This window comes from Rhipicephalus microplus, chromosome 3 (genome assembly GCF_043290135.1).
Source record: "Rhipicephalus microplus isolate Deutch F79 chromosome 3, USDA_Rmic, whole genome shotgun sequence".
Lineage (NCBI taxonomy): Eukaryota > Metazoa > Arthropoda > Arachnida > Ixodida > Ixodidae > Rhipicephalus > Rhipicephalus microplus.
The window spans coordinates 32,344,970-32,365,363 of record NC_134702.1 but is presented as its reverse complement, the minus strand read 5'-3'; positions in this window follow the sequence as shown (position 1 = coordinate 32,365,363).

The following is a 20,394-nucleotide window of genomic DNA, read 5'->3' as shown; positions in this document are numbered from 1 at the left end:
TTAATAAATCATATACTTCATGAAAATTAGACATAACTGGAAAGTGAAATAGTGGCACGGTCCTTGAATTATTTGCATTACGTAACAGGAAAGGAAAGGCCCCTTTGGTTTTTTTTTTTTTTTTGATAGAGTTTGCTATAGAGTATTTAGAGTTTTCTCTAAATACACTATAAGAAACTGTGGCGACAGTTTCTATGAAAGCCGCAAGGCATGCCGCTTCAGCGAGCTTGGAAATGAATGATAATACACGAATTTAACTATTCTTCGTACTCCTGGATCCGTTTGTGTTTGCGTGGCTTGGAGCTGTTTTGTCACGAAACAAAAATCAGCAAATGTTCTCCGTTTGCGCTTCACAACCTTAATCTTTTACGCTTACCCTTTCACTTCGGGTTACGAAGCTCGAGCGGCTTTTTTTCTCTCTTTCGAAACAAAACCGAGACACAGCAATAAACGAAGTCACAAGAGTGATTAGAGGCTCGCAAATATGAAGAATAGGCAAATCCATGTGCTGCCCATCATTCGCATGGTCGCTGAACGATTGCAGCGCCATAGTCCCCTCTAGATAATTTTAGGAAACTCTATAATTTTGTGTTCTCACTCAATTGTTTTGCCCCCGGCCCCAGCATTTGACTCTCCGGGTTCAAAGTGGGGTTGCACTGCCTCTGGGATCAGAAGCATTGGAAGCTTTCTGCACCTTACGTGGTTCTGCGTGGCCTCCGGGAGCGGTCCACCGTTGACCAAGTGACGATGTGATGGGATGACGCCATCATGTTGCGAACTCTGGCGTGACGCCGAATCGCCTTAGTAAACGTTTTAGTTTGCTCGGTTCTTCGCGCATCAAAAAAAAATGAACATTTTTATAACGCAACCTTAACAAGATAGAATTGCGAGTGATATTTGGAACCTGACAGCAAGGTCGAAGTTGCCTTGTCATATATATGCTTGAGAACAGTTTCTGCGCAGTAATGGCTAGCTGACAAGTACAGTACGGTCCACTGTTAGAGGGGACACGCGAGTGCGTGGCCAGCGGTCCGCGAAACGGTAACTTCTGGCGAGATTTCGAAATGCGGAGCATGCGCATTGGTTCATCAAGGTGTTGCGTGCCCCGCGTCGTATGCTACTTCGCCCGTGCACTCGGCGTACGCTAGCCGTAAATCCGCTGGTACCATAGAGTTTCCTTAATCTAACTAGAGGGGACTCTGGTGCTGCGATCGTTCAGCGTCTATGGGAATGATGGGTAGTACACACATTTGCCTAGTCTTCGTACTTGCGGGCGGCGAATCGTACTTGCGGCTTCGTTTATTGCTGTTTCGGTTTTGTTTTGAAAGAAAGATTCAACCCTTTTGAAATTTGTGACCCGATTCGGAAAGGTAAACCTATAAGAATAAGATGGTGAAGCACAACCGTTGAACATTTGCTAATATTTGTTTCGTAAGAAAACAGCTCCAAGTCACACGAATACACACGGAGCCAAAAGCAGGCCAGAAGTACCAATATTAGACAAATGTGTGTGCTACCCATCATTCCCGTGCTCGCTGAAGCGCCGTGTGCTGCAGCTCCCATAGACACTAGCGCCAGAGTTCCTTCTAGTGTATATTAGGAAACCCTATGGCTGATACCAGGTCGACCTTTGGCTTCTTTAATAAGCCGATATTTCACGGCCGCAAAAGCGAGCTTGAAATGTTTGCTGCATCAGACTTCAACAGCCTTATCTGCAACAAAGACGGCCAGTTGTAGCGAGCTGGATGGAACATTTGACGGGCATAACGGTGAAAGCTTGTTAAAAACTGTGGCAAATAAATTCATACATTTTTTTTGTGAGCATCCTGGAAGTGCAATGAGCAGCGGGCAGATTGACGGTTAGATAAACTGCACCGCCGAAATACGGAAGCATTTTCCAACGCTTTCATGCGAATAGGCAAAGAAGTAGCAGACGAAACTGGGCGCACCCCACCCGTACGATTTTATGACCATGCGCCGCATTTACAAATCTCGCCGCCAGAGCGCAAATCTCGCCTGTTCCCTCTAACAGTGAACCGTACTGCACACCCATGGCCGCACGCGTTGTACTGGAAGACTGAGGCACGTGACTTGCTTATACGTCGATTATGTCACGCACGTCCCTTCATTTTTTGTAATTTTGTCCACTGACATGACTCACTGAGACTGCTTTTTATTCATTCTATACGGTCACGTATCCTTTTTTTACAGTCTTCTGTACGACCAAATTTCAAAAAGAAACATAAATTACCAACAGGTTTGGAGTCGTACGTGTCTATTTCGAAACTCGTGAAGGCAATTTCTCATAACTTTTTTTTTTATTAAGCTAAAGCGCATCGGTTTTCTGTAAGTGTAAAACGTGTTCACTAGCTGACTCCACGCTTCTTCTATTGTCTGCAGTTCTGATGCTCTTATGGAAGTTCCAGTGTCCCAACCTGTTCCTGGCTCTTGTTCTTTCTGCAACACTGCGTGGCTTTATAGCTCATTCCCGTTCGTTGGTTAAATTTTTTTTTTTCTTCTTTTACTTAGTTGCTCAATTCTGTCCTGTGCCCACCGCAAAGAGGCAATCAGACATAGCTGATTCAGGCGTCGCTTTGGACTGAGCAACTCATCCCGAAACCAGTTGGACGTAGATAACAATTCGAAGATTCAAGCACCATATGCGTTCGCGACGTGCTCCCCAAGTACTGAAACAGCGTCCTGGTTCGCTTTCTTTCTTTACAAGTTACCCTATACATCCTGTGAAGCAACGGCCAGCCAGAAGGACAGGGATTTATTCCACCCGAATGGTTCTAACCATATCACGTATCTTCCTTCCAGTCATCCTCGACTGGTGGACACGCCCCTCCTCCTCTGTCATTCCTTCCGTTACCTCGACTCATGACGCCATGCTGTCTCACAGACCCGTGTTGCATCTTGTATCTGCCTTACGCCACGCGTGTTAAAACAGGTGTTTCCGTTGGCGTCACAACTTAAAAAAAAAAGGTGCGTACGCTGCATCGGACACCTGTAGAACTCGAATATGACCGCCATTTACTGTTGTCAAACCCTTTAAATAAGGGTCCACGCGGCTTCACGTGAAGCGCGTTACTTGTTTGTCATCGTAGCTTCCTAAAAACTGTATTGTGACGATCCTGTCGTATACAGTGTTGCACGGAACGGCGTTCCAGGCAACGAAGTTCCAGGAAGTGGTTCCTTTTGAGAGGAACGCAGCAATGCCACCATTTCACTCTGGATCAGCTACGTTTTCGGAGGAACGATATAGAGGGAACGGCGTTCCTTCTGTAAACGTTCCACGGCTCTCAACAGGCACACGCAAGCAGCACATCATGCAGAATAGGAAAGACGGGCAACCATATGAGGCGTGAAAATCTATATACTGCTCGCCTATGCCGTGACTATGATGCATCCTGATTTTTACTTAGGGCACCCGCCGGGGACAAAGCTAGGGAGCGAAATACGCCAAGACTGACCACGCACGCGAACAAGAGTTGATTTTTTTGACAGCAAATGGGTTACAGGTGTTTGCAGTGGGTGTTCGAAAATTATCGCCATGAGCCGACACATCGTCTTCTTCCTCTTCGGCTTGGCTCCCCGAACCCGTACGCTGATTGGTCTAGCGAAGGATGCAGTAATTTTTGTGGGTGAGAGAACCAGAGAACAGAGAGTGAAAGAAATAGAGAGAGAAAGAGAAGTACTCGAGGAAAAAAACTGGGCGAGGCGAGATTCGAGGCCGTCTATCCACAATTCGAATGTGAGTGTCGTAACCAATTCGTTTTTTAATGGTGCCTATTCAATACATGCATGCAACTGGGAAGCAACTCGCTAGAGAGATAGAACTAATATATTCATTCCGCTCGTATCGCGATTCTACGACGAACACATAGCGCTAGAGAATTCGCAATCATATCCGGAGCGAATATATTAAGTAATGGCCATTTCTAATTGCACGCCAGAAGGATGGCAAGGATGAACGGATCACCAAAGCGAATACTATTCTTGCTGACTTTTTCATTTGCCCGTGTGCGTCTTTTAGCTGATTGATTATCTTAATGAAGCGAGATAATGAGGAAATTACCACCTATGCGTTTTTTTTTCTTCTATACGCGTGCACACTAGAAGAGCATAGCATAGCCTGGTATACTGTATTATATCAGGAGGGTGGGAAAGGGTAATGAAAGTGGTGAGGGGAAAACGAATATACAGTGAATTAAAGAGAAATAGAAAGGAAATCAAGAGACAAAATAAGATCGTGGGCAAAATAACGACTACAGAGAGAAGGAGTATAAGAAAAAATAAATATCAAGAAAGAAAAAATAGAGAAAACGAAAGGGAAGGAAGAAAGAAAGAAATACACAGACAGAAAACGAAATATACAGAAATATGTTCGCTGACTGCGAACAGGGAATCGCTAAGACAGAAATATCTGTTGCGGAAAATATTTTCTGCTCCCTCTGAAACAGGGAGTATTGCCTAAACGCCTAAGTATTGTTGCGTTCAATGCGGTTCTCAGTGCAGAAAGTTTAATTATGTTTGCGAATGAGTGGATATTTATATCTGAATATCCGAGTCGCACTACCCTGACTGCGCATTTGAAGACCGACGGGATAAGTGCCACGTGTGTTGAAGTTGAAAAAGGTGAGTACGAAAGTTGCAGTTAGACACGTCTTTGGTAGGACGAGTGGTCTGTAAAATATTCGTCAAGATCGTTTATTTATTTTTCTTTTATCTCTGTAACCTGCTGTCAGCGAAATTCAGTTTATATATTATATATACACACTCGTAGTGAACCTTAACTAGCTCCCCTTCTTTCTTCCACGACTATCCGACCCTGCATGCATTAAAGAGTCAAATGTAAAGCGTTAATGTAACGACGCGTTCCAATTTTTGAAATGTAACTGTAACGAGTTCATTTCGTAGTTAAGCAACTTCTAACGGGAACGAGCTGCAAAATTTGGAGGGAACGAGGAATGAGCTTTCGTTCCTGTTTGAAAGAAACGTGTAAAACATTGGTATTTTATTATAGCCTAATGATTTCGTTCCCATGAAGGCGGTCTGAAGAAACCTTCTTGTTCCCAACTACACTTACGCTTAAGCAGGATCCAGGGGGGGGCGGGGGGGTCTGTGCAGCTCGGACTGTTTCTGGTCTACTCAGTAATATAATATTAGCGATGATAATGATGATGATAGTGGTGGTGCCGATCCACTCTGAAACGTAATAATGCCTGGAAATCGCCCGCTTGTTACACCCATGCATGTATACACGTCATTTTGACTACCTCCTACATGACTGTGAGATGGGGGCACGACACCGGTTGGCGCAAAATGTTCACGCCGCTGCTCACCTTCCAGATCGTGGCCTGTTGGGTTGCAGACACCGTTGGCCTGGGCGACTGCGCTTGGTCACCACCCGGTGACCTACCCGTGCCCATAGCGCCCTCAAGCCATCTGGATCAACCACGGATTTCGTCACCAATCGTCAGCCCGCTGATACCAGCCCGCGCCTGCAGCTACGCCTGGCAACGCTTCTCATCGTCGACGTCACCAACCACGTGGGGCCAATGCGGCCTACATAATCTTCACAACATCACCAAAAGCTCGGGGCACGACACCGGTTGGCGCAAAATGTTCACGCCGCTGCTCACTTTCCAGGTTGGTTACCTTACCCATTCTAAACAATACTATACCAATAACTACTTCCTTGTCACGGTGTCGTGCCCCTACGACTTGAAATTGCGCAACTGGCTATGTACTTGTTACAATGTGTTCACCCTACAATTGTTGTCACAGTTGATACTCTTACTATCAGGGGATGTGGAACTAAACCCCGGTCCAACTAAAGCACAGATAGAACCTCTATCAGACGCTATCAAGAAGATCGAGCAAACCGTTTTAACCATTCGTGAAGATATTAATCAGCTCAAGGCAGTACAAACTAACCATGAAACAGTTCTCTCAGCACTAACAAACCGAATCTCAGCGCTAGAAACAGTCCAAATCGAACCCTCATCGGGCGCCGTACCCGATGACGCCGCCAAAATCAAACATGAAATTGAAACGCTAAAAGCTGCTAACACCGACGCTAGTAATCGACTGCGCCGCAATAACCTTCTCTTTTTAGGTATTGAGGACTCTGTTAAAGAAACTTGGGAAGAATCAGAGCTTAACGTCATAAACTTTTGTTCCGCCCAACTAGATATTACGCTCGAACCAAGAGCCATAGAACGTGCTCATCGGATCGGAAAATTTGCCCCAGACAAGAATAGGCCAATCATGATAAAGCTCGCTCACTTTAAAACAAAAGAAAAGATTTTGAGCTGCGGAATTAAGCTCAAAGATACGACCTTCGCCGTAAGAGAAGACTTTGCAGCAGCCACTCGCCTTGCACGCTCTAAATTACTCAAATTCATTCGGCCACAAAAGTGTGCATTTAAGCTGAGGGTTGACAAACTTATTGTTGGAAATAAATCATACTTCTATGACGCGAAAACTGATAAAGTCACAGAACTTCGGAACTCACCCGTCATTACATTTGAAAACAGCGCATCATCGGAAGCCACCTCTGTTGGCAGAACATGACAGGTTTGCAATCATTCCGCCTCGTGTAACACGTGTATCCGTCCTATGGCATTTCTAAACATAAACATTGCATTTACTAACATACGAAGCATAATTCCTAAACGCGACGAACTTTGCAGTTTCATAAATGATATCAGTGCTGACATGGTGATACTAACTGAAACATGGTTGCATGATGACGTCACAGATACGGAAGTGTTTCCATCCAATTTAAATTTTACAATTTTTCGCCGGGATCGCAAAAGTAAGAAAGGAGGTGGCGTGCTCATAGCTATTAAAAACACTCTAGCATCCTCACTTATTTTCCATGACGATAAAATAGAATTAATCTGGGTTCTTGTCTCCAACGGAGCCTCGAAATTTGTTTTTGGCGTCTGCTATAGGCCGCCAGACAGCCACCCCGACTTCTGCGACCTACTTCATCAATCCCTCCACACCATTACAAATAAACATTCTAATGCACCTATATTTTTGTTTGGGGACTTCAATTATCCTTCAATCAGTTGGTCGTTGCTTTCAGCGTCGAATGGGACGTCATCTAAAGAGCAACAATTTTTAAACACTGCCCTTGATTTTAACCTTCACCAGGCTATTACGTGCCCTACCAGGGGCAATAACATACTAGACCTCCTGCTAACTTCGAGCCCTGACGACATAAAAACCATTAATACGCTCCCTGGTCTTAGTGACCACAACCTAATCCATATTTGCATCGCCTCCCCGCTTAAAAAGAAATCACCCACACGGAAGGTAATCACGGATTACAAGAGAGCAAATTTTGATGCGATTAATCACGAACTCGCCAACTTCTTAGAAAACTTTAGGAATACGCACCTAAAACGAAGTGTCAACTGTAACTGGGAACTTTTTAAGACTACAATGCTTAACCTCAAAAACAAATACATTCCTTCTACCCTCATTAAATCAGATTCAAACTGCCAATGGTTTAACAAACAGCTAAAATTACTCTGTAACCGAAAGAAACGCTTGTACAAAACGGCCCGCCTAAGCCAAAGTTCAACTGCGTGGGAGCGCTACCGCGCGTGCGCTAATCAGTACTTAACCGAACTAAAAGCTGCAAAAATCAAATTCTTTTCCCATGACCTACTATCAATTCTTCAATCAAATCCCAGCAAATTTTGGCGCATGCTGTCCCCCAAGTCACAATCTAATCGAATAAGCCTCACTAACGCTGACGGAGAACCAATACACGCTGACCAGTGCGCTTCTGCTTTAAATGACCACTTTACGTCTGTGTTTTCCTCTGCCAACACCACTGATACCGTAACACTGCCCGAATCTGCAGCTGTAGCGATGCCAGAAATTGAAATTACCCCAGAAGGAATATTCCTACTCATTAACAATCTTAAAGTTTCATCCTCGGCCGGCTGCGACAGTATTAACAGTAAATTACTAAAAAATACCGTTTCTGTCTCAAGCCAAATACTTTGCCTAATCTTCACACAATCATTACAAACAGGAAACGTCCCAGACGATTGGAAGAAAGCTCAGGTTATTCCCATCTTTAAATCAGGCAACCGCGCAATCCCAGCTAACTACCGACCTATTTCCTTAACCAGCATCCCATCTAAAATGCTCGAACATATTATAGCTTCAAACCTAATGACATATCTGGAATCCATCAAATTTTTCTTCGATCACCAACATGGTTTCCGGAAACAACTATCATGCGAAACACAACTGGCCGAATTCACACATGATATTCTTCACTTCATGGATGAAAATCTTCAAACTGACGCCATATTTTTAGATTTCTCTAAAGCATTCGACCGTGTTCCTCATAACCTCTTACTCTCTAAACTATGCAACCTTGGAATCCCTCCCAACATAATTTTCTGGATAGAAAATTTTCTAAAAAACCGTAAGCAGTTCACCAGCGCTAATGACCACGACTCACCTCTTTCCGACGTAACGTCCGGCGTCCCCCAAGGTGCCTGTCTCTCCCCGCTCCTTTTTCTAATATACATAAATGACTTACCCACCAATGTGCTAACCAAATTAAGACTTTTTGCCGATGACTGCGTTTTATACTCTCCAATCTGTACACCAGACGACAGCATTAAACTTCAACAAGATTTAAATTTAATTGTAACTTGGTGTGATAAGTCACTAATGCCGTTAAACCTAACTAAGTGTAAAATTATGTCATTCACCCGCAAAAAGAGCCCAGAAAAATTTACCTATAGCATAAAGTCTGTTCCCATTAGCCCTACCCTATCATACAAATACCTCGGAGTGCATCTGTCATCGTCGCTATCCTGGTCAACCCATATTCAAATAATCTGTTCAGAAGCTTCACGCACTCTCGGATACCTGCGCCGCAACCTAAAATTAGCCTCACCAGACATTAAAAAATTAGCTTATGAAACGTACGTCCGACCGAAACTAGAATATGCTTGCTCAATTTGGCAACCCTCACAAACATATCTAACTAACGATTTAGAAAGGATTCAGAACCGCGCTGCCCGTTTTATTTACTCCCAATACTCTAACGATATCAGCGTTACTGCACTAAAAGAATCATTGAAACTGCCGTCCCTCGAATCTCGTCGTATCATTTCTCGATTGTGTCTGATGCATGCTTTCTATTATCACCCTCAATCACGGCACGTCCTCCTTCAACCATCACACAGAACTTCATCCCGCATAAACCACAGTCACCCTATCGCACCAATAAATGGACACACTTCTGCAATGATTACTTCCTTCTTTCCCAATGGGATAACACTGTGGAATAAACTACCTGATAATATAGTCACGTGTAATAACCGCCAAATTTTCCGCAGTAAGCTAAAATGTCACATGTCGCAATCTAACTGAATGTGCTGTTTTCCCTGCCAATGTTTAAATACTTTTTTTTAACTAATGTATAAACTGTCGTCACTTTTCTCTGGAAGCTTACCTTTGTACCATTACTTTTTTATTTGCATTTGGTAATATTGGCGTTTTACTTTGCATATTGTACCTTTTTTTTTTTCATTGTTCTTTGAATGTTTACATTTTGGAACCCTTCGAGTTTTGTTGAGTTGTTCGACATACCTTGTACGCCGCCCCCCCTTATGTAATGCCTCCGGGCCTTTAAGGTGGAATAAATAAATGAAAAAAATAAATAAAAGTGTAACACATGATGTGATCATGTAATCATGTTTTACGCTCGACTAACTACTGCTTCCGCCCATCAGGAATTGCATACACTTGAAAGACGTCACTTGCTCTCCTTCAAATTACTCTGTGCTCTGCACAGGATCAAGACTACAAGCACACGCTATAACCATTGCATGAGCGTTCGTATACACCGAAGTAACTGTCGCGACATATGGGGATTGGTGAGGTGTACCTTGAAGTTTCAGCCACCCTGCCCTCGATCTCTCTCTTTCCACTTTAACCTCTGAACGTTTGGGAAACATTGGAAGCTCCCCTCCCCCCTTCCCTCACACTTCCACTTAATGTCCACGTCACCTCCCACGTTACCTCACTTGACGGGCCGAAAATATAAATGGTAGTTCTTTAACGGTGTACCTGCGCTGTTAAGGAGAGGTGTGGGTCAAAAAACGCGATTTTTCTGAAAAATTGCCATTTTTTGTCACCTGCTTTGATGAGTTTAGTACCTCTACTGCTCTGAAGAAAATTCATGTTTAGACTCAACTGTAAATGCTTTAAAATTGCGTCTGAAGAGCACAAGGTACTGTTAAAAAATTGGCCCCGTATTTGCATGTTAATCTGCAGATGTCACCGAAAGACGATAGTCGTGCGTGTGGAGAGAGTGAACAAAACATTTATTTGATGTTCTGCACAAGAAATCGGTGAATGTTATTCTGGAGGCGCTGCGTTAGAGTGCCCCGAGCATGCAGCGGAGGTGAACGAGCGCATCAAGTCACGTCACACGTGAGACGTGAGCGTTATCTGGCAGTTTTCTTGGAAAACGAAGCGCGTGGCTCCGAGACGGGCGTGCGCACCTGTCTCGGAGGTGATAAGGTGTAGAACGCAAGGCGATGGGTAGGTGCCACTACAGTCTCGTCTTAGCCAAGCGTTGAAACACTCGCCTTGTCGTGCAAGCGTTGCACCGTCAGCGCAGCGTGATAAGTGCTACGGTTCTCAGAATTACTAATGTATGCTGTTTCTAGTAAAAGACGCACATACAGAATATATGCATGTTCTTATGGTGCCTCATATATGTGCAATTATTGTTTTAGAGGCGAAGCTCCTTATAGCGGCACCCGTTCGTCCCCGGTAGAATGTAACAAGTATAACATTTTGTCCTCCAAGGTCGTGCCGGTGAGAGACTTCTTCTGTGCGTTGTTGAACAATAAAAAATAGTGCTCAATGTACATGTCAATGGCTGCTAATGGGGAATGAGAGACAGGAGCATTCGGATTTTAGTTGACGCGCAGGCTGCGATCACCATTAGCAGCCATTGGCATGTACATTGAGCACTATCTGACAAGAAAGGGTTGCTACGTTATACTCGCTGGGTGTAATCTCCTTAGCTTTAGAAAGGTTTAGCGAGCGTTGAGCCGCAGTGCCATGAATACAATTAACTTGTGTATACACTCTATACATACCATGAATGAAATCGAGGTGGTTAAAAATGGGAAGTAGATACGAAGCGCAAGCCGTAAGAAAGTAAAAGCCAAATTTTCCGCCTCTCATTTCCCATTAGCAGCCATTGGCATGTACATTGAGCACTATCTGACTGAAAAAGTTTGCTACGTCATACTCGCTGGGCGTAACCTCCTTCGTTTTCGAAAGGTTTAGCGAGCGTTCGGCCGCAGTGCCATGAATACAGTGATCTAGTATATACCATGAACTCGAGGTGGTTAAAGGTGGGAAGTGGACCCGAAGCGCAAGCCGTAAGAAAGTGTGCATGTGCCACCTCTCGTTTAGTCCTTGGAATGTCCGCTGGATGGCGGTGCTTCTATATGGGGAATATATGATGAAAAGATGCGAGATGGTGGCACTTGGAGTGTTGAATAGATGGACGAACGGACACATAGACAGATGCATGGATGGACGCATGATCGGACGCAGGGGCAGCTGCATGGACGAACGCAGGGACGGACGCACGAACAGACGCACGCACGGACGGGCTGATGGACGCATGGACGGTCACACTGACGGACGCATAGACGGACGGAAGCAAGAACGGATGGACGGACGAATTCTTCGCCCCACTCTCCATCATTCACTCCGTGGATATGCTGCAATTTTTTTAATTGACAATCGCACAAGCATGAACGCTAAATATTGAGCAACATTGGTGGGTGCTGCGGATAGGGTCGGCCGCTTGGAGTATCGGCTGGTCCGTTCAGAGTACCCGGTACCGTTAAGCGTGGACAAACATACATATGTACAGACAGACAGGCAGGCAGACAAACAGACCAAAATTTTTACGTGGAAGGTCCCCAAGAAAGACGTCGTATTTAAAAGACTGTCGTCTTTAAAAACGCAAGTCTTCGGGCACCTTGCCGCTGATAATTCGCCGCTGCTCGCCATTGTCGATCACATGAGGCGAAGAGCCGAGCCTCACTCTTCAACGAACGATGGTTTTCCGTGCTGCTGCAGCCCAAGAAACAACAGAAACAAGCACGCTTTTTCCTCGTTTTTCGAGCGCCCCGACTGGCTTTTAAAATGCGTGGTCTGATCGGAAACTTCCATTGGCCTCTGCGCCTCTGTATGTGCTGTGAAGCCTGCTTGCATGGTCCGTGTCTTGTCGAGCAGCGCTGCTGAACAACGCCTTTCTCATGTGTTTATCTTCATTATGGAATAAGAAAGCCGTAGCTCACGTGATAGCTACGCTGTCAACGTGAAAGCTGTGGTGGCGTGCTCTGTAGGAATGGGCTATACGAGCAGCTGGTCCGATTTGCGGATATTCTTGGCTTGCAAAAGCTAATGCATCAAAATTATTCGCAGCCATCAGCCAGAAAGTCTGTGATGCGGCCGTGGATGCCATATGTGCCAGTCATGTCAGGTCGACTGAGTTCACATTGAGGGCGGCTAGCGGGGACGACATTGCCGTTATGTACGACAGTACCTGGCACAAACGCGGCCACAAGAGCCATAATGGCATCGACACTGTTGTGTCCCTCGACATTGGACTTAGTTTAGACTTCGAAGTCATGCCAAATTTCTCCTTAGTTTGCATTCAGCACAAGGGCCCGCCAGATGGAGCGGCAAAAGTTTGGAAAGCATTTCATGGTCCTGTCTGTGAGCGAAATGTCTGTGAGGACTCAGATCGATAGAGCTGTGAGGGACAAGCTTATGGTGCTGGTGCACTTTTGTGACAGTGGCCACTACAAGAAAAAATTGTTCTTTTTGGTGTGTAAATTCCATCGCTTTCAATGAAATCCTTCATAAATCAGGACTCAATGTTATTTTCAAAGCTTGTTTTTCGCAAAAAAAAAAAAGATTTTGCCTTTTTTTCAATATGCCCCTCCTTTTTTGGGCACTTGTGGTGCTCTGATCTGCACAAAATATTGCCCAATTTTTTTTTCCAAACCATGACAAATGCACATATCTTGTTTAAACATCAATATGTTTATTGTATAATAAATCATTTTATGTAAACCTTTACTAGGGTAGTATGAATGTGTAGTTTTTCACGTCTATTGCATTTTTTGTTCGCACTTCCTACTTAGTTATTTGAATTTGAAACATCGTGAACACTAAAAAATATGGAAGTTTAGTGGTGAAAAGAACTGGGGGCAAGAGGTCCAGTGTTTTCACTTTGTAATGTTGCAGAGCTAAACGTATGTAACTTGCAAGAAAACTAGTTATATAGTTGAAATCAGCATTAAAATTTCTACAAACAGCTCCAGCTTAATTGCTCTAATGTCAATATTTAAAAAAACAGCAAGTCCATGGAGTGAATGATGAGTGGGGCGAGGCATCTGTCCGTCCGTCCATCCGCCCGCCCGCCCGCCCGTTTGCCTGTCTGTCTGTCTGTCTGTCTGTCTGTCTGTCTGTCTGTCTGTCTGTCTGTCTGTCTGTCTGTCTGTCTGTCTGTCTGTCTGTCTGTTTGTCTGTGGGCATGCGCTGTGCTGGCTACGCTGGAGGGATAGACTGCCCTACATCACAAGAAGCTTCATCTCCCCTGCAGAAGACATCTCGCCTGTAGAATTTTACAACTTTGCGCAAAAGATCCTTCAACTTCAACTTTAATATTTCTTCTAGGTCAAACTAGAAAAATCCTCCGGGGCAACGCCCTCCGTTGTACATGACAGCGTGAGAACGATAAACATTTTAGTACAAAAGAAATTTGACACTCAAATGCATCACAAGGTATGTCAGTGAGTTAACGAACCAGTCGAGTTTGGCAGTGTAAAGTATTACAATCGCACGAAGCTGTTGCTACCGGACCCCGATGTGGCCGGTACAAGGCTCCTAGGGGGGGCACGGGAGGCGTCCCTGACCTCAAACGTCTCATCGCCGCCGACTGGCTCATTGAGCGGAGGTATTCTCAGCAGCGAGGCAGAGGGAAACGAAAACAAGCAAAAAAGGCACTGCCGTTGCGCACAGGCAACCACCCGTTTTGTAATGCGGTCGGAAAGACCAGGAAGTGGATTGGAAATTGGACCGTCGCCGATCATCTCTAATGCTCCCGCACAGACTTGAGGAATCAATACACGAGCCGGGAGGGAGGAGATCAAAGAAAAAATAAACCTAAGCAAGATAAAAAAGCGAGGAGCTTTGAAAATTAGGAACTCAGTGTTACGAACGAAGAATAGAAATTACGCAGACAACACTAAAGAGCACATCTCGAGCCTGATCGACCCGTTTATTTATCATCGGTACGTGCCTCTCTACGGCGACACTGCGTCGCCCGCCGGCCGGCTGGCACTGCTCAAGGCTGCCACGGGGCGCTAATGACGCGTTATGTAAGGGTTGAGTAATGAGGCTTCGCGACGACTGTCGAGACCTGATATATGGTACCGGACCTCGGACGCGCTTCGACTGCGCGTTGAAGGCTTTTGTGAAAAGAAGGTAGGAAAATCGTCAGTCTTAATTAGACAGCGCTACACGACTCTCCGCTTGCTCGGACAAGTTGTCACACGCGATCATACTAGAAAAAAAGTAAAAAAAAAAGTTCCATTTGTGCATGACTGTTGATGGTATGCATCTAGGTGCCATAAACTTTCGCTGTGTGATATTTTCGTTCTTTTTTTTCTTGAATGTTTGGTAACAGCACCATCCCATTTGGAAGATGTGATGACTTCACCACAGCGTAACGAGGGCCACCGCCAGAGCATGTGTTCCAAGGACCTGATAAAAGTTTGTTCACCTGTCCATCCGTCTTTCGTCATTCTTTGGAGAAGCGTGGTACCAACTTCATCCTCATCAGCCAAATTCTGTGGCTGATGATGATGAAGAATTCTGCCTTAAGCTTTTGTAGTTGATTGCAACATTTGATGGCTAACTCGTTCCGCAATTCTCATTGTGCGACGCCTGGTTGTTTCGCTGCTGTTCTAAAATGCTTTGTTACTCGTACTACCGTGATTCCTTTCCCGACATTAAGACTTTCTAAGGTCTGTTTGTAACGGCGTTGAAAGCACCGGCATGGCTCTGCAGTGTGGCAGAATACTGGGCTGGCACGCAGGGGATTCGCTTCCGAACACCAGTGGTGGGGCGGTGGACAACTACAGCGAAAGTGACTCTTGTGATTTCACGACAGATTTTGCTATGAAAGAGAGGAGGAGATGCACATTGCACGTCCCAAACACAGTGCAGGGTTGATCAGTGATGTGGCCTTCAAGAATTGTAGAAGAGCTCGTGTGGCTCTGTGGGCTGATGTACTTGAAGACCACGCAGCTAATATCTTTTCCGAAGTAAAGGGACCATCATCCAGCCTCCTCAAGGCACACTGGAGAGTCTGGCGATATTGTTCAATGTTGGGACAGTGGCACACGCAATAAAACAGCAGTAGTTGCAATGCTTAGGCGGTAGACGTTAGGCGCAGTGAACTTGTACTAGCACTAAAAGTTTCTGTAGTTTTACAATATAAAATCATGACGTGGTTTATATCGTGGTTTACATTCGTTTACCTTCTAAAACCACGACGTGGACGTCATGGTTTTAGAACCACAAATGGTGCGCGTCGGATGCGGAGGGCTCTGGATAATGTCACCCACAGGGATAGCTCAAGGTCTTCTTAAATACCCTACTATACCACCTCACGGCAGAGTAGATTAAGTGATGATAGCACCTCGTTAACCCCAGCGCCTTTATGCTCTCTCTCTCTCTCTCTCTCTTTCTAGTATGCATACCGGCCTCTAGCATTACGCCCCCATCGAAACGTGATTACCGCGGTAGAGATCGAACTCTGGTCTTCCGGGTCAGCAGCCGAATGCCGTAACCAATAACTGCAGCGCCACTATGGCTCCGTACGCGAAGTCTGAACAGTGGATACGATACCGTTTACACGTAAGCGCGCATACTGAATCGTCTGTGCGACGGTGACGATTTACCCTCGATCCGGGACAGTCACGCGATAACTGCCACTTGATTAGATAAGAACTGTCGCTTGGCGCATTGGATCACTCTCTTTCGAAATAGCTGCAGACGGCCCCGAAACGTTTCCGCATTCATTTCTCTCCCTCTTCTGCACTCTCCCCTCGTTGGACGCGCTCTGCCACGCACTCACCTTTCATTCGTTCTGCGTGGCGTTCGACCTTGTTACGTGATGCCTCACTCCGAACAAGGCGGGATACTCTCGCTTTACACTGGCTCGCCTTCACTGTCACAGGTGCGGAGGGGTACGTGGCCTTCTGACGTCAGTTTCCCCCTTCCTTCTTTCCCTCTCTTTCTCTCTCTCTTTCGCCACCGTCACTAAAGAACACCTCTGCACCTCACCCATTTATTTTCACGAGAGCAGACCTCGCATAATTAATTAGAAAAAAATTCGGCAGGTTTCAAGTACATTGTGGATCGTATTATGTGAAGCATGCAGAGACAATGCAATTTGTTAAATTTGTTATTGAGCGAAACGTTACGAAATGATACTAGATAGAGATACGTGCAAACGTTGTGCGCACAGACATATGTTGAGCAGTCATATACGTTTTACGTAACCAGTTATTTACAGTTGCGTAACGATGTCAACAGCAACATGGGCACAGCAACACCAGAACAGTAACCTGATATGCAGCGCTTATGATCACAAGGATGGTATAAAGCCGTTGACAGAAATCAACTTCAGTGAATGGCGCCGAACTTCAATTGAATTTAACCCGACGTGATGGCTGTATCGTAGTAGTTCTAACCGAATCAGATAGCCGGCACTGTAACCGAAATTGGCATTTCACGAACATTGGGGCTTTTTTTTTTTTGCGAAAGCAGCTCCGAGACTTAGCATGGCTCTGTGGTGGAATACTTGATTGCCACGCAGAATGCCTGGCTTCGGCTCCTGCTGGGACTATGACATTTATTCTTTGCATTCGTCGGGTCTACGCTGCTTATGTCAGTTTATTCTTAACGATCCCCAATGTTAGTTCTCGCGGATCCTGGGTACGCATAAACTGTCAATCTCCTGTGGCACATACCCCCAATCCTTGGCTCGTAGTATATGGGCACAGGGCCGTATTAAATGCGAAGCATTTCTTAGCGAACTTCGGTGACTTTGAGCGAATCTATCTATCTATCTATCTATCTATCTATCTATCTATCTATCTATCTATCTATCTATCTATCTATCTATCTACTATCCATCTATCTATCTATCTATCTATCTATCTATCTATCTATCTATCTATCTATCTATCTATCTATCTATCTATCTATCTATCTATCTATCTAGCCGCTTACGTTTGGGTGCTCTCGTGGTCATCCCCTTAACTTGACGTGAACCAAAATTACCATGGGTAAGATTGTTTTAGGAATATATTCATGTCTTGACTAGTGCGTTAATGTCGCAATCCCGTCACGTACGTCATCAAACACTTCCCGCCAGACAGTGGCACATACCCACGGGTGGGTATGTGCCGCTGGTATGGTGGTATGTGCCACAGGTGATAGACGGTTGGTATCTACCCAGGAACGACGAGAACACACATGGGCAATTTAAACGCGGGAGCGTTAAGCAATACCCGACATCGGTAGCGGCGACCCAACGAAGGCACAGAGTAAATGTTGGTGTTAAGAAAAACTGACACAGGCAGTGTTGACCCCCCGACGAGTTCAAATAAATTTCAGGGTCCCAGCAGGAATCGAACCCAAGCATTCTGCATGACAGTCGAGCATTCTACCACAGAGTTACGCCAGGTCTCGGAACTACTTTTCAAATAGACACTAATCTTCGTGAAATGTCAATAGTGGTTACACAGCTGCCTACCCAATTTTATAAAACATTACATATCTACTCCTTTGATACAACCGTCGCGCTGGGTTACCGTCAGTTGTGGTTAGCTGCCATGCGCTGAAGATGATTTATGTAGCAGTGTCTAGGGCCAGCATCTTTGCGAGGATCAGCGCGTCATATCAGCTTCTGGTGTTGCTAATACATATGTTGCAGTTGACATCGTTGCGCAAGTGCAAAAAAACTGGTTATATAAACATCTCCAACTCCTCAACATATGTCTCTGTGTGCAGCATTTGTATACATATATTTCTATACATATATTGATTTAGCATCGTTTCATTACGTGTCACTCAATAAAAAAATTGCAATGCAGTCACCTTACCTCCGCGTGCGTCGCATAAAGTGGATCCCCAAGTACGTGGGATCTGCCGAATTTTTTTAAAGGGGGGTTGAGGGGTTTTGACACCCCCAAATTCTTTTTCAGGTGCTACTATTGTATTGACACGTTTTCACATCGACTACCTGTTGCTGAAGTTCACCATTCTACACAAAAACACCCCCCGAAAAACAATTCCTGATTACGGCCTTGTACGGGCGTGGGCCACACGTGTTTGGAGGAAAAGAATTCACGACGTACATAAAGGATCAAAAGTTCTCAGGCCACGCTACCATAGAAATACGTGGGATAAACGGCTGGGAACTTTTGACCAACTCTGTTTGTGACTATGTTGTGACGTTGTTCATTTCATGATTAGGGAGTCATATTCGTCAAACCATTCTAACCTCTCATACTAATTTTGGTGTACAGCAACGTAAGAGCGGTGATTACGAGAGCACCCAGATGTAGGCGGCTAGATAGATAGATAGATAGATAGATAGATAGATAGATAGATAGATAGATAGATAGATAGATAGATAGATAGATAGATAGATAGATAGATAGATAGATAGATAGATAGATAGATAGATAGATAGATAGATAGATAGATAGATAGATAGATAGATAGATAGATAGATAGATAGATAGATAGATGGATAGATAGATAGATAGATAGATAGATAGATAGATAGATAGATAGATAGATAGATAGATAGATAGATAGATAGATAGATAGATAGATAGATAGATAGATAGATAGATAGATAGATAGATAGATAGATAGATAGATAGATAGATAGATAGATAGATAGATAGATAGATAGATAGATCTTGATGAAGGCACTTGCGTTGCTCTTCATCCCAGTTGAAAAACAAAACAAAACACCGGGAATAAAATTTGCTGCTAGCATACAACCTCGTGAATTAGTTGCTGGAGGGCACTATGACGTGGCAGTTGGCTGCCCAGCATTATAGCACAGGGTATCTAGCATCTAGCGCACATAATGTATCCAGCCTAGTCATAATGCATGAACGAAAACGCACGATTTAAACAAGTGCCCGTTTTCATTGCAACTTTTGTTTAGAGCCTATGAAGCTTAAAAATTTTAGCTGAAACAGGATAGTGTAAATTGGATATCATAAAAAAGGCCTCTGGACCCCGCAGTGAACGTAAGGTAGGCTGTTAATGATAAAAATGTACAATGGGAACACATGTTTTAAATAAAATAACGAATCTAGGTTTGCACGCTGCCTGAATGTGAGCGGTAGTTAATAACAAATTCACCCAAATATAAAAGTGTAATGGTGGGCTGATTACTTTGATATTTGTATAAAGTCGGGAAGGCTGATTTTATACTCGAAACTACGAGAAGCAATTATGTTCATGTAGAATTTTGGAGAACTTCGCTCTGTGACATAAGGAATTACACAAGATACCGCATACTTCTAAATGGGTCACGTAACGCATAATGAAGCTTGTACAGTTGTAATTCCGTTAATGCTCACCAGAGAAGAGCGAATGGCTGTGGTATAGTTCTGAACGCGTAAGATTGTTTCATGTGCTCCCAACGCCTGGTACAAACGCCTCTGCGTACAACCTACATCGGTACGCCTTCAACAGGGGAAACCACATCGGCAGCCACGCGTTCATCAGCGTAGCATCACAGCCATCACTACCACCACATCATAGTTCCTTTCCAGAGGCTATTCATGGAGCCAAGTTACCTCATAGCGACAGGAACCTGTGCCTCCCGAATTCCCATTAGTGCATTCACACAGCATCGCATTTGCCCTATCCACCTGCCACGCCGCGCGCTTTTTCGAGGGATCCGCCGTGCCCCAACAGCAGTCACCCCCATCTGAAAGGCCGCTGACTTTCATTCCGTTGACGTCCGCGTTCCCATACCTGGAACCATTGCCGTCGACCTCTAAGGACGCCCGCCCTGTCAAGCGCTTCGCGGCTGAGACCTCTTCACGGTGGGCTCACTCCGTCGTTGCGGCGCTATAAACCAGGCGCTCTTCTTGGTTTTCTTTAAGCGGCCCGCTCAATGGCCGTTTTCTGTTGCCGGCGGCGAAAGAAGGGCGATACCGTTCCTTATGCTCCGAAGCTATTGTAGCCAACAGC